The sequence below is a fragment of the Nannobrachium achirus genome (genome assembly GCF_963921795.1).
Source record: "Nannobrachium achirus genome assembly, chromosome: 15".
Taxonomy (NCBI): domain Eukaryota; kingdom Metazoa; phylum Chordata; class Actinopteri; order Myctophiformes; family Myctophidae; genus Nannobrachium; species Nannobrachium achirus.
The window spans coordinates 60,930,017-60,941,597 of record NC_137822.1 but is presented as its reverse complement, the minus strand read 5'-3'; the positions used below and the strand labels follow the sequence as shown (position 1 = coordinate 60,941,597).

Below are 11,581 nucleotides of genomic sequence, written 5' to 3'. Positions count from 1 at the left end.
CTCACACCATGGGGACTTGGCGTTCAATAATATTTCTTTGTATTGTCGCATTCCTAAGACAACGTTTTGATTATAGTAAATTTACCCCCACTGATTCCGGATGGGGACACAAATGCATTCGGATCCCCATCCGGAATCAATGGGTGTACATTTATTGTAATCATATCATTGTCGTTAGGAATGAGACGAAACACTAAAAATGTTATTGAACTCAAGTCTCCATGGGGTTAGTAATCAATAGAAAAAAAGTCATTTTGGGGGTGAACTACTCCTTTAAGTAGATGATGCCTCATTTTGTGCACGGATTACGGAACATGGAGGATGGAAAATGGTATTTACTCTCAGGAATCCAGAGTTGACTGTCATGTTGTTTTTATGCTCCTAGATATCCTGATTGTGCCCCCACACATTAAAGAAGAACAGGAGGAGCTACTTGAAAGACCAGAGGAGCCTGATGGGTCAATGTTGACATTACTAGCAGTGAAAAGTGAAGTCGATGTTGAAGACATCTCTTCACACTGTGCTGAAGTTGAAGTTAAACTTGAATCTGACACTGAATTCACTGATGACAGTCATCATTGCGAGGAGACCTGTGGAGGTTAGTCAGTGTTAAACACATGACCTACTTGTGTGGGGAAAATTGTCCTTAAAGGTGATACACCATGCATTTAAAAAGTATTTATGTCATATTGTTTATGTCCCAAAAACGTTTTTCAAAAGGTTTGAGGCTAAATTACCACTCCTGAATAGAGAGCCTCTCTCATTTTTGAATGGCTCTCAGAGCATTTTCAGCTGCAGTATAAAATTGGCCTGAGGGGGGGTGGCGCAGTTCTGCCTGTTGTGTGTGCAGATATGCACCCCAACCAAACACTACACGAAAAGTCTTAAAAATAAAAACAATAATAATAATAATTAAAAATCCATTATAGTTATAGTTTTCTTTTTAACATATTGCAACCATTATAAACAGAATATTATTATCCAGCCATCTAGGCTGCATCTAGAGAGCAGCTCCATGGGTTTAAGGGTTAATCTCAAATCTCAGGGTTCACGCAAAGTTCACCCAAACTGAAAGTAAAAGTGCCAGTGCACATTGCAGCATGTCAGGCGCATCGGTGTCCACAACAAGACTGGACTATAGCCTACTACAGATTAGAATAGTTGTTTAACAGTTTAACAAGGTAGCGCGATCAAAGCAAGCAGAGGACATCCCGGTTCTGGACAGATGATTAGAAGTATTTAAAAGACGGTGGATTGTTTTGAGCTAGCCTGATAGCCTAGGCTAGGCTGCCTAGCCGACCCTGCAAATGGATTCTTTTGTACTTTGTTTAACGAGAGATACAGCAGATACCAGCTTGGTTAGTAAATATTTCCAATTCCTTTAATATCATTACCATAGCAGCTACAATGGATGTGGCAATTGTGAAATGCTGTGTTGCTGCAACGTGCACACACACGTGGGTTTGTGTGAGTATATAATAACATAGGTCAATATTGAAAATGGGTGGTTCTGAGAGAGAGAGAGAGAGAGAGAGAGAGAGAGAGAGAGAGAGAGATGTATGGCTCCTAAATCAGGGACTTCTTTGATGATGTAATCTTTTTAATCTCTATCTGTACGCACCATTTTAACCCCCTCCCCTCCCTCTCTGTATCTCTCTCTCTCTCTCAGGAGTGACGTCCCAGCCTTCTCAGACCAAGGTCTTCACCTGTTCTGAGAGTCCATACACCCTCACATCTCAGGACTTCCTCCATAAACACAACGACCTCCACGGCCAAATGCAGAGGAATGGACACATCAACTCAGCAGCCTGTGAGAAAACCACCAGCTCAACAAACAGCCAGAAACGAGGAGACACTGATGGACCGAGATCCTCTGGTCATCATCGATATAAGCAACCTGAAGAACTCAAGGCTTACATAGACTTCCTGAATCATCAACCAAATGGAGATAATCACTGTGAACACTGTGACAAGAAATTCCGTTGGCCATCTGACCAATGTTTCCACACTGGAGAAAAACCTTTCCAGTGTAAACATTGTAATGAGAGTTTCTCCTCGTCAACAAACCTGAAGACACACCAACGTGTCCACACTGGAGAAAAACCTTTCCAGTGTAAATATTGTGACAAGAGTTTCAGTAAATCATTTGACCTGAAGAGACACCATTATGTTCACACTGGAGAAAAACCTTTTCAATGTAAACATTGTGACAGGAGTTTCATTAAACCATCTGACCTGAAGACACACCAGCGTGTCCACACTGGGGAAAAACCTTTCAATTGTAAACATTGTAACAAGAGTTTCAGAGAGTCACGTTCCCTGAAGGCACACCAGTATGTCCACACTGGAGAAAAACCTTTCCACTGTGAACATTGCGACAAGGGTTTCATTTCATCATATGAACTGAAGGTACACCAGCGTGTCCACATTGGAGAAAAACCTTTCCACTGTAAACATTGCGACAAGAGTTTCAGAGAGTCGGGTCACCTGAAGACACACCAGCGTGTCCACACTGGAGAAAACCCTTTCAAGTGTAAACGTTGTGACAAGAGATTCCGTCAGCAATCTGACCTGAAGAGACACCAGCGTATCCACACTGGAGAAAAACCTTTTCAATGTAAACATTGTGACAAGAGTTTCAGGGAATCATCTGACCTGAAGGCACACCAGCGTACCCACACTGGAGAAAAACCATTCAAGTGTAAACATTGTGAAAAGAGTTTCACTCTGTCAACTAACATGAAGAAACACCAACGTGCCCACACTGGAGAAAAACCTTTCAAGTGTAAACATTGTGACAAGAGTTTCACACAGTCAACTCACATGAAGACACACCAACGTGTCCACACTGGAGAAAAACCTTTCCAGTGTAAATATTGTGACAAGAGTTTCAGTAAATTATTTGACCTGAAGAGACACCAGTATGTCCACACCGGAGAAAAACATTTTCACTGTAAAGAATGTAACAAGAGTTTTACTCAGTCAGGTTCCCTGAAGGCACACCATTGTGTCCACACTGAAGACAAACATTTCAAGTGTAAACATTGTAACACGAGTTTCAGTCAGTCACGTTACCTGAAGACACACCAGCGTGTCCACACTAGTTCTTCATCAGTGTGGAGTAAGTAGTAGTAAGATATAAAGGAATTAGTACAAAATCCAGGAGAGTATTTTGAAATTAATCCTAACAGAGTCCAAATGACCTGATTCTTCATCAGGCCAAAATGGTGGCAACAAAATGGGCTATTTTGCCTTTGCATGTTTCCAAATACTATTGTTATTCTTGACACCATCGGGTCTTCAGTTATTAAAGCCCTTATTCAATTGCTTCATTTCAGACCAGTCTGTGGAGTCCAGAATGCAGGTGAAGATGAACTCTCCAGACTCAGCCAGGGACATTTCTATTAAACAGGAGGAACCTGAAGACCACCAGCACCTCAGTAAGTTTCATCTGCTTATTCTTTCTCGTTTTTAGTTCTGTTGTAGGGCTCAAGGGCTGACACAATATCTTATCTATACGATAATCATGACAATAACTAGATCCATCCATCATTACAATATCTCCTAAAAATTATCTTTTAAGGCTTCATTTTCAAGATGGCGTTACTGGCGTCCATGATGGCTGCTGGGACCTTAAAATGCCTATAAACTGTGATTTAATATGATCGAAAAAAAGTCTTCAAAAACCTGTGATAGGTTTTAGATTTTTGGCATGGTGTTAGGTCTGGTGCCAGGCATAAGGTTTAAAAAAAAAAAAAAAAAACATTCTAAGTTGGGCTCACCCCTAGTGGTCTGAAGAGAATTTTCAATGGATTCTCTAAGTAGTGGGTATATTAAATAACATACTTAAAGCTAAGGAAAAACAAACTACTACAAATACATCATTTTCAAGATGGCACATATGTGACTGGGTCTGGTACTTTGTTCCTTATGTCTGCATTGGTCATTTTTCTTTTTTGTACAGATTATCCAAGTACAGAATCTAAGCTTTCATATGATGTATCATTTGTTGAAATTGGAGCATATTTGAAGAAGTTATGGACATTTTAAACTTGTTGCACCATAAACCCCAAAGTGCTTAAAAAGCCATTTGAATGCCAGGAACATTGACACCTCTAGGTAGCCAGAAGTGGGTGTGACAATGGGAGGGACAATAGGTACTTACCTACACCCCTAAATCACTCCCCCCAAGTCAAACCACACCCACAGTGGTATAGCTGTCAACTTCAAATGTACTTTTATTCCACTACAATTATTTAAAACTACTATTTAGTAGTAGACCTGTGGTAATATATTGTGCTATAGTGCTTGCAGCCATGTCAGAAATAGTGGCCAGTGGTCTTTTCTACCTCCTCCCCTCCTTATATGCTCATCCTGTCATTTTCTCCTTTTTGTAGTTTTTATTTTTCACTAAAATAGTGTATTACAAAAGAAAAAGTTTTTACAGTGTAAAAAAAAGTCTATTACAAAAGAAAGTGTTTACAGTGTACTCTTTAACGTCGGCTACGAAGCTTGCGGAGCATCTGCTGTACACAGCAAATAGTCCAGTCATTATTATGAAAAAACCTAAAACAAATTGCAATAGTACTATACACTACACTGTAGTGTATAGTAAGTGAAGGTAGGTAGGTCGTTTTCAAAACTTTCCCCTGATGGGATCCCTTGGGACTTTTTTTCTCTCACTAAGGACATATTGAGGATACAAAATCAGTTGAGTTTGCTACTATTGCAATTTGTTTTAGATTTAGCCTAATTCTGGCCTAAAATTACTGGACTATAAAGCAGACAGCTAAAGCAGAAGCAGAAGCAGTGAAGCACGGTCTTCTACAGTTTGGATCAATGGATTTACACGTTTTCTTTCTTGGGAGCATTAGCAACACAGAGCACTTTTGCAGCACGTTTTGTAGTAAGAACGTGGGAAGCGGCGGACGGGCTTGCAAAACACACTTTTTAGGGCACTCTAGCTCGGACACAGAACGGAGAAACGTTCATGGGCTGCAGCAGACGAGAGGCTGAGATGTGAGATACGCTGTCCATTACGAGAAGATCTGTGGTTTTTCCCGCAGGACAGAGAATGCAGCTTTTCTTTCCTTTTTCTCCCTTCTTCTTGGTCGTAGGCTACTGTGTTAAGCAGAAGCCTACTATGATTTGTAATGTAAACGCTGAGTAAGTGAGTTCAGAGTCTCTCAGCAGTTTAATGCTAAAAGCCAGTGAAACAAGGAGACGCTTGACGCTATGTCACCAATGAGCCTTTGCGAGGCAGGAACGGCTGCGAACCCTCTCGTCTGCATGTAATAAACATAAAATACGGTTCGTTACTCAACAAAACAAAGACGGCGTAAGGGTGATGGAAGCCTACTTTACTTAGTGGGAACACTCAGAAACCCCCACCTCACGTCTAAAATACACTTTTTTTTACCAGAGAATAAACTTTTTCACCGGAGGTTTTAGTTACTCCACACCGCCCTCTACAGATCTTGTCAATAGAAATGTCCATTGCACATTTTGCCTTCCGGTGAAATATTCTGTTATCTGGATAAAAAAGTGTATTTTAGACGCGATGTTGGGAACTCTGAGTGTTCCCACTAAGTAAAGTAGGCTTTCAACTCCCCAAATCCGTCTTTGTTTTGGTGAGTAGCGAAACTGTATCTTTTATTTTCACTACAGACGAGTGAGCGTGTCGCCTGTAATGCCAGCACAAGGACTCATGATGACATAGCGTTTTCAACATGCTGCTTCAATTTTCCACGTTTTCTTTGTGTGTCCGAGAGCGACTGAGATCACGATGTATACATAAAAAAATACATCCTTCCAGAATACTGTCTTCAGCAAACCGTTAACATTAGCGAGATGAAGTTAGTTACTGTGTAGACTGTTTACAAGCAGATAACACGCTGTATGGGCGTGCTGAAATACGAGACAATGCATTCCTTAAACCAATCGTGCTCCCGTGAAATCGCTATGCAAATCTAAAGAGCTCAATTCTCCGCCTCCTAAAACAGCAGTAAAACTCTCCCAAAGAAGGCAACTTTGCTACACTAATGTTGCCATATACCGACCTTAACAAAGATATCTTATGGAATGAAAACCCTCTTCTATATTCAAACTGTTAATTATATACAAAAACGAAAAACAAAGAAAATTTTAAATCAATCTTATTTTCGCATTTTCTGCCTTGTAAAATTGCCGACATTTGGCCGTTTCCACCAGCCTCGGACACATATACCCTCCCAATTTATTAGCTTTTTAAGCTCCTGTGGACACCATCGTGAAAATTATGCCTTTCCGGTAGTTTGTTTTTCCTAAGCTTTTAGGATGGTATTTACGGGTTTCAACCATACACTGACCTATTTAATATTGGATTCATTGCAAACAGACCACTAGGTCTGTTTGTCCACACTGGAGAAAAACATTCAACTGTAAACATTGTGAGAAGTGTTCTTGAAAATGAGGCCTTACCGGAAGGTTTATTTTCCAAAATGTTAGTTTATTCTTAAATGGGTACTGTCACCTAAAGGGGGTACTGTCTAGAGATGTGCGGTTGGCAGTTTTAGCCGCGGTGATCCGTGGTGCAGTCGGATTTGGATCAATCAAATATAATTGTTAATTAATTCCGGATAACCGATGAAATAATGCAGGAAATAAATTATGACATAATACATCTATCAATGAAAAGCGAAATCTATGTATGCTTGTGTCTGTGAGAGTGTGTTATTTTGTATCATTTGTAAAGTAAGCGTAATTTTTCATGAGGCAATGTCCAGTCCATGATAGAACTAAACAGCTGTGTCCACTTAAAGGCAACGGCATCATGCCTCGTCGCGCTCATTACTTACCTCTGGTCGCGCTGCGCTAAAAAGTGAATCTCAGCTCCATAGTCCATAATCACATTCACATTACAAAGTACTGTAGGCAAGTTAAACTTCCCACTAAGTTGTGTGTTTGTTTCTCTCTCTCTCTCTCACTCCGTGTGTCAGTGTGTCTGCCTGCCTGCCTGCATGTCTGTCTGCATCGAAGCAGCACAGACTCATGAAAAAAAAAAAGAAAAAAGACGAACGGACATTCCTTAGGCTAAATCAATGCATCAATGCATTTCTGTGATCCCACAACTAAGAAAACGGGGAATAGCCTACCACAACATATTAATAATAATAATAGTTTGGAAGTTGCGGATGAGGATGGATGCAGATCTATAAATTGGATAATATAATTAATGCGGTTGGATAATGAGCGGATAATTAATTTGCGTGGGTGGATTCGGATGACATCAAAAGCCTATCCGTGCATCACTAGTACTGTCAATTTAAAAAGTCATCTTAACTCGTTTAGTAATAAAACCGAATAATTTCGGTTCTTTTTTCCATTCCAATACTAATATTTTAATCTATTTTGCTTACCCTGAGCTGCTAGTAGCGAAGTGGGTGATCCTGGCTCCTCCACCGCTTCCCAACGAGCCATTCTACTTATCCCATAAAAATGGTTTAGAAAAAAAGTTTAGAGCCCCCCCAAAAAAACGCTGTTTTTGCAAGACGTATTAAAGATTACAAACACCGAACATTTTCGGTTCCTTTAGTTAAATGAATTAAATAATCGGAGGCATCAACGAAGCCCCGGTCGAATTTTCCATCCAAGTACAGGGCCGCGACTCTGTTTACACGGCCCGTAATGGGAAAAAAAGGCCGCGCCACGCCGCCCACTCCAATAGAAAAACACATCTTTACAGCGGATTTTCTCCGGATTGTGTTCCGAGGCCAGCAGAAAAGTTTTTTTGGTGGCTGAATAACTTTAGATCGCTCTTCTAAAAAATTATATAGTCGATTGCTAACTGATAGCTAACTTCCTCCGGCTCGCTAGCATAGCACTCATTCCAGTGTATAGCCAAGCCAGTTCAGGCTGGCGACCCGGATGTGATAGTGAATGCCTACGGGAGAATGTCTGGCACTCTAGCGGCCACTAGCGGCACCCGGCAGCCAACAAGTTCAAATATGAGTTAATATTTTTATGATGTCACTGTGGGAATGCGCAATTATAAGGCAATCAAATTAATTGACTGTACTTAGACTACTTACTGTACTGGTCAGCTGTTGTTGGGGGGCGAGGGGCAGATTACACTGTGACATCAGTTTCAGACTATTTCAGACCGTTTTCACTGTGACATCAGTTTCAGACTATTTCAGACCGTTTTCAGAGAGAACACGTGACCTACTGTATCATACTATTATAATTTCAGGGCGTGTCAGCGGGCCATTAAGCATGCATAGTTGGGTCATTTCCGACAATTCCGTGACCGTGGAGAGCAAAGGTCTGTTTCTCAGTGGATTTGTCACTCATGAAGGTAAAATAATGTGAGCTCCCATGCCCCTCGCAAAAATGCGGGCAAAATTCTTAAGAGCCCACAATCCAAAATGGCTGCCATCAGCTATGACAAAACATTTTCAATGGTTTGACCTTGATGAGTAGAACTAGTTTTCTGTGACTTTTTGGGTTGAGGAATCCATAATTGATGTTAATTTAATGATTTAACCTGTTTTTTTTATCTTTTTTTTTAATCTGATCTGAAAATAGTTACACAGAGGTCATCTCAAAGGTCATTTCAAAGGTCAAAAAGGCCGCCTTTTGTAAGGTAGTTTGTCCTTTCAATACGAAGATTTAGTGAGTCATCTTCAGGTGGAAGACGGAGTGTAAATCGTTTCTTATAAGTTCTACTTTGAAGCTCTGGCCTGCCCACAGGTAAAAACTGATCTGGAAAAGCCCTGTTGACTATAATGTTCTCTTTCTGCTCCTAGACATCCTGCACATTGTTGTGTGTAAAGAGGAGGTTTCTCCTGAACAGGAGAGGAGCCCCAGTCTGCTCCAGGAGGAACCAGAGCCTCAACACTTTAAAGAGGAACAGGAGGAACCAGAGCCCCAACAGATTATAGAGGAACAGGAGGAACCAGAGCCTCCACACATTAAAGAGGAACAGGAGGAACCAGAGCCTCCACACATTAAAGAGGAACAGGAGGAACCAGAGCCCCAACAGATTAAAGAGGAACAGGAGGAACCAGAGCCTCCACACATTAAAGAGGAACAGGAGGAACCAGAGCCTCCACACATTAAAGAGGAACAGGAGGAACCAGAGCCTCCACACATTAAAGAGGAACATGAGGAACCAGAGCCCCAACACATTAAAGAGGAACAGGAGGAACCAGAGCCCCAAAAGATTAAAGAGGAACAGGAGGAGCAACTTCACAGACATGAGAAGCCTGTTGATGAAGACATCTCTTCGCATTGTTCTGAAGTTGAAGTTGAGCTTGAATCTGACACTGAAGTCACTGAAGACAGTGATGATTGGGGGAAGACAAGTGGAGATGTCCACACTGGTGAAAAACATTTCCAGTGTAAACTCTGTATCAAGAGTTATAGCTGTTCATATCGTCTCAAGAGACACCAGCGTGTCCACACTGGAGAAAACACATTCCACTGTGAACATTGCAACAAGAGTTTCACTTTATCATGTGAACTGAAGATACACCAGCGTGTCCACACAGGAGAAAAACCTTTCCACTGTAAACATTGTGACAAGAGTTTCAGTCAGTCTAGTTCCCTGAAGACACACCAGCGGATCCACACTGGAGAAAAACCGTTCAAGTGTAATCATTGTAACAAGAGTTTCAGAGTATCTGGTTCCCTGAAGAAACACCAGCGTGTCCACACTGGAGAAAAACCTTTCCACTGTAAAAAATGTAACAAGAATTTCAGGGACTCTGGTTCCCTGAAGAGACACCAGCGTGTCCACACTGGAGAAAAACCTTTCAAGTGTAAACATTGTAACAAGAGTTTCAGTCAGTCATGTTCCCTGAAGAATCACCAGCGTGTCCACACTAGTGCTTCATCAGTGTGTAGTAAGTAGTAGGATATAAAGGAAATAGTATTTATCTAAATAAAATAATGTAAATACATGTCAAGAAAAATATCCAGGACAGTATTTTGAAATTAATCCTAACAGAGTCCAAATGACCTGATTCTTCATCAGGCCAAAATGGTGGCAACAAAATGGTCTATTTTGCCTTTGCATGTTTGCAAATACTATTGTTATTCTTGACACCATCGGGTCTTCAGTTATTAAAGCCTTATTCAATTACTTCATTTCAGACCAGTCTGTGGAGTCCAGAATGCAGGTGAAGATGAACTCTCCAGACTCAGCCAGGGACATTTCTATTAAACAGGAGGAACCTGAAGACCACCAGCACCTCAGTAAGTTCCATGTGCTCAACTCTTTCTCATTTTTAGTTCTGTTGTAGGGCTCAATTAAGGGCTGTCACAATATCGTATCTATACAATAATCATGACGATATCTAGATTCAGCCATCATTACAATATCTCTGAAAATTAATCTTTTAGGGCACTCGGGTGGCACAGTGGTATAGTACCTGCAGCCCCGGAGGTAGTGGATTCGAATCCACCGTGGTGCATCCGGCTTTCCCCGAACATGGGCAAATTGTGTTCGTATGGATGCTCGGTTCATATGAACACAATTGGCCCATCTTTGGAAGCCGGGTGAGGAGAGTGATATCACTGCACATATTCCTACGGGCTGGGGTGAATCCTGCAGGGAGTTTTGGGTGGGAGGAGTAAAATACAACAGCAGTGGAAACACAAACGTTTGTGCGGAGGAATTAATTGGTATAAAAAGGGCTATAGAATTAATACTAATAACAATTGTTATATTTTTAACATTCATTGCATTATTACTTTTTCTAAAATGGCTAGTTCCATTCCTTGATTCTGATTGGCTGCTTTCCCTTTAATTGCTGTGGTATATGAGACTATAACCCACACCTCTAATCAGTTTATATCAAACCCAGGTGTGTTATTTCGTTCCACTGTGTTGTGAAGCTAGACTAGAGAACTTGATTGCAAGTAACAGGTGTGTTGTTTCTGCAGCCTGGCTGGGAACTACTTTCTTGAGCTGGGGACTACTTTCTTGAGCTGGGGACTACTTTCTTGAGCTGGGGACTACTTTCTTGCAGAGCAGACCTTATAGTGAATTATTAGTGATAGAAAAAAAAGCAATGAGCCACGCGAGGCTTGTGGTTATCTCTATTTACACCGGCTGAGAGGGTTGTCTCCCTACGCCTCTCAGCCGGTGTAAAATACCAGGTAACCACTCGCCTCTTGTTGCTTATTGCTTCAATGTATATCCAAAAGCACATCCTCTTATGTGCAAATGCAATGTAAAAGAAAAACGGCATTACATCACTTTACATTGTAAATGTTTTGCAGCTTTACATTGTAAAATTTAATGCACTCTTATTATTGAGTGCAACCCATCACCTATATGAATGTTATTAGTCTAAGAGGATTTTGCACCAGAAGAGTCGGTATTTCATGGTGTGGTTTGGTAGGAAGCAGAGAAATGAGAGATGTGAGAACAAATCTTTGTCAACCCTTTTCTCAGCGGGGTCCACCCTATGTTCCCCAGGTTCTATGTTCCCCACAGGTTAAAATGCACCAGGTTAGCATTCACCAGCGTTAGTTTTATTGAGGTTAGGGTTAAGTTTAGGGTTAGGGTTAGGGTTAAGGTTAGGTTTAGGTGGTA

The 11,581-nt window shown here is 41.1% G+C and overlaps 1 long non-coding RNA gene across 1 annotated transcript; it reads left to right on the top strand.

Annotated features, from left to right (window-relative positions):
- Positions 1–3,056: 3,056 nt before the first annotated feature.
- LOC308299038 lies at positions 3,057–8,924 on the top strand. The gene is made up of 3 exons (XR_013962754.1): positions 3,057–3,121; positions 3,339–3,440; positions 8,787–8,924. It is a non-coding gene; the product is annotated as an uncharacterized lncRNA (long non-coding RNA).
- The last annotated feature ends 2,657 nt before the right edge of the window (positions 8,925–11,581 follow it).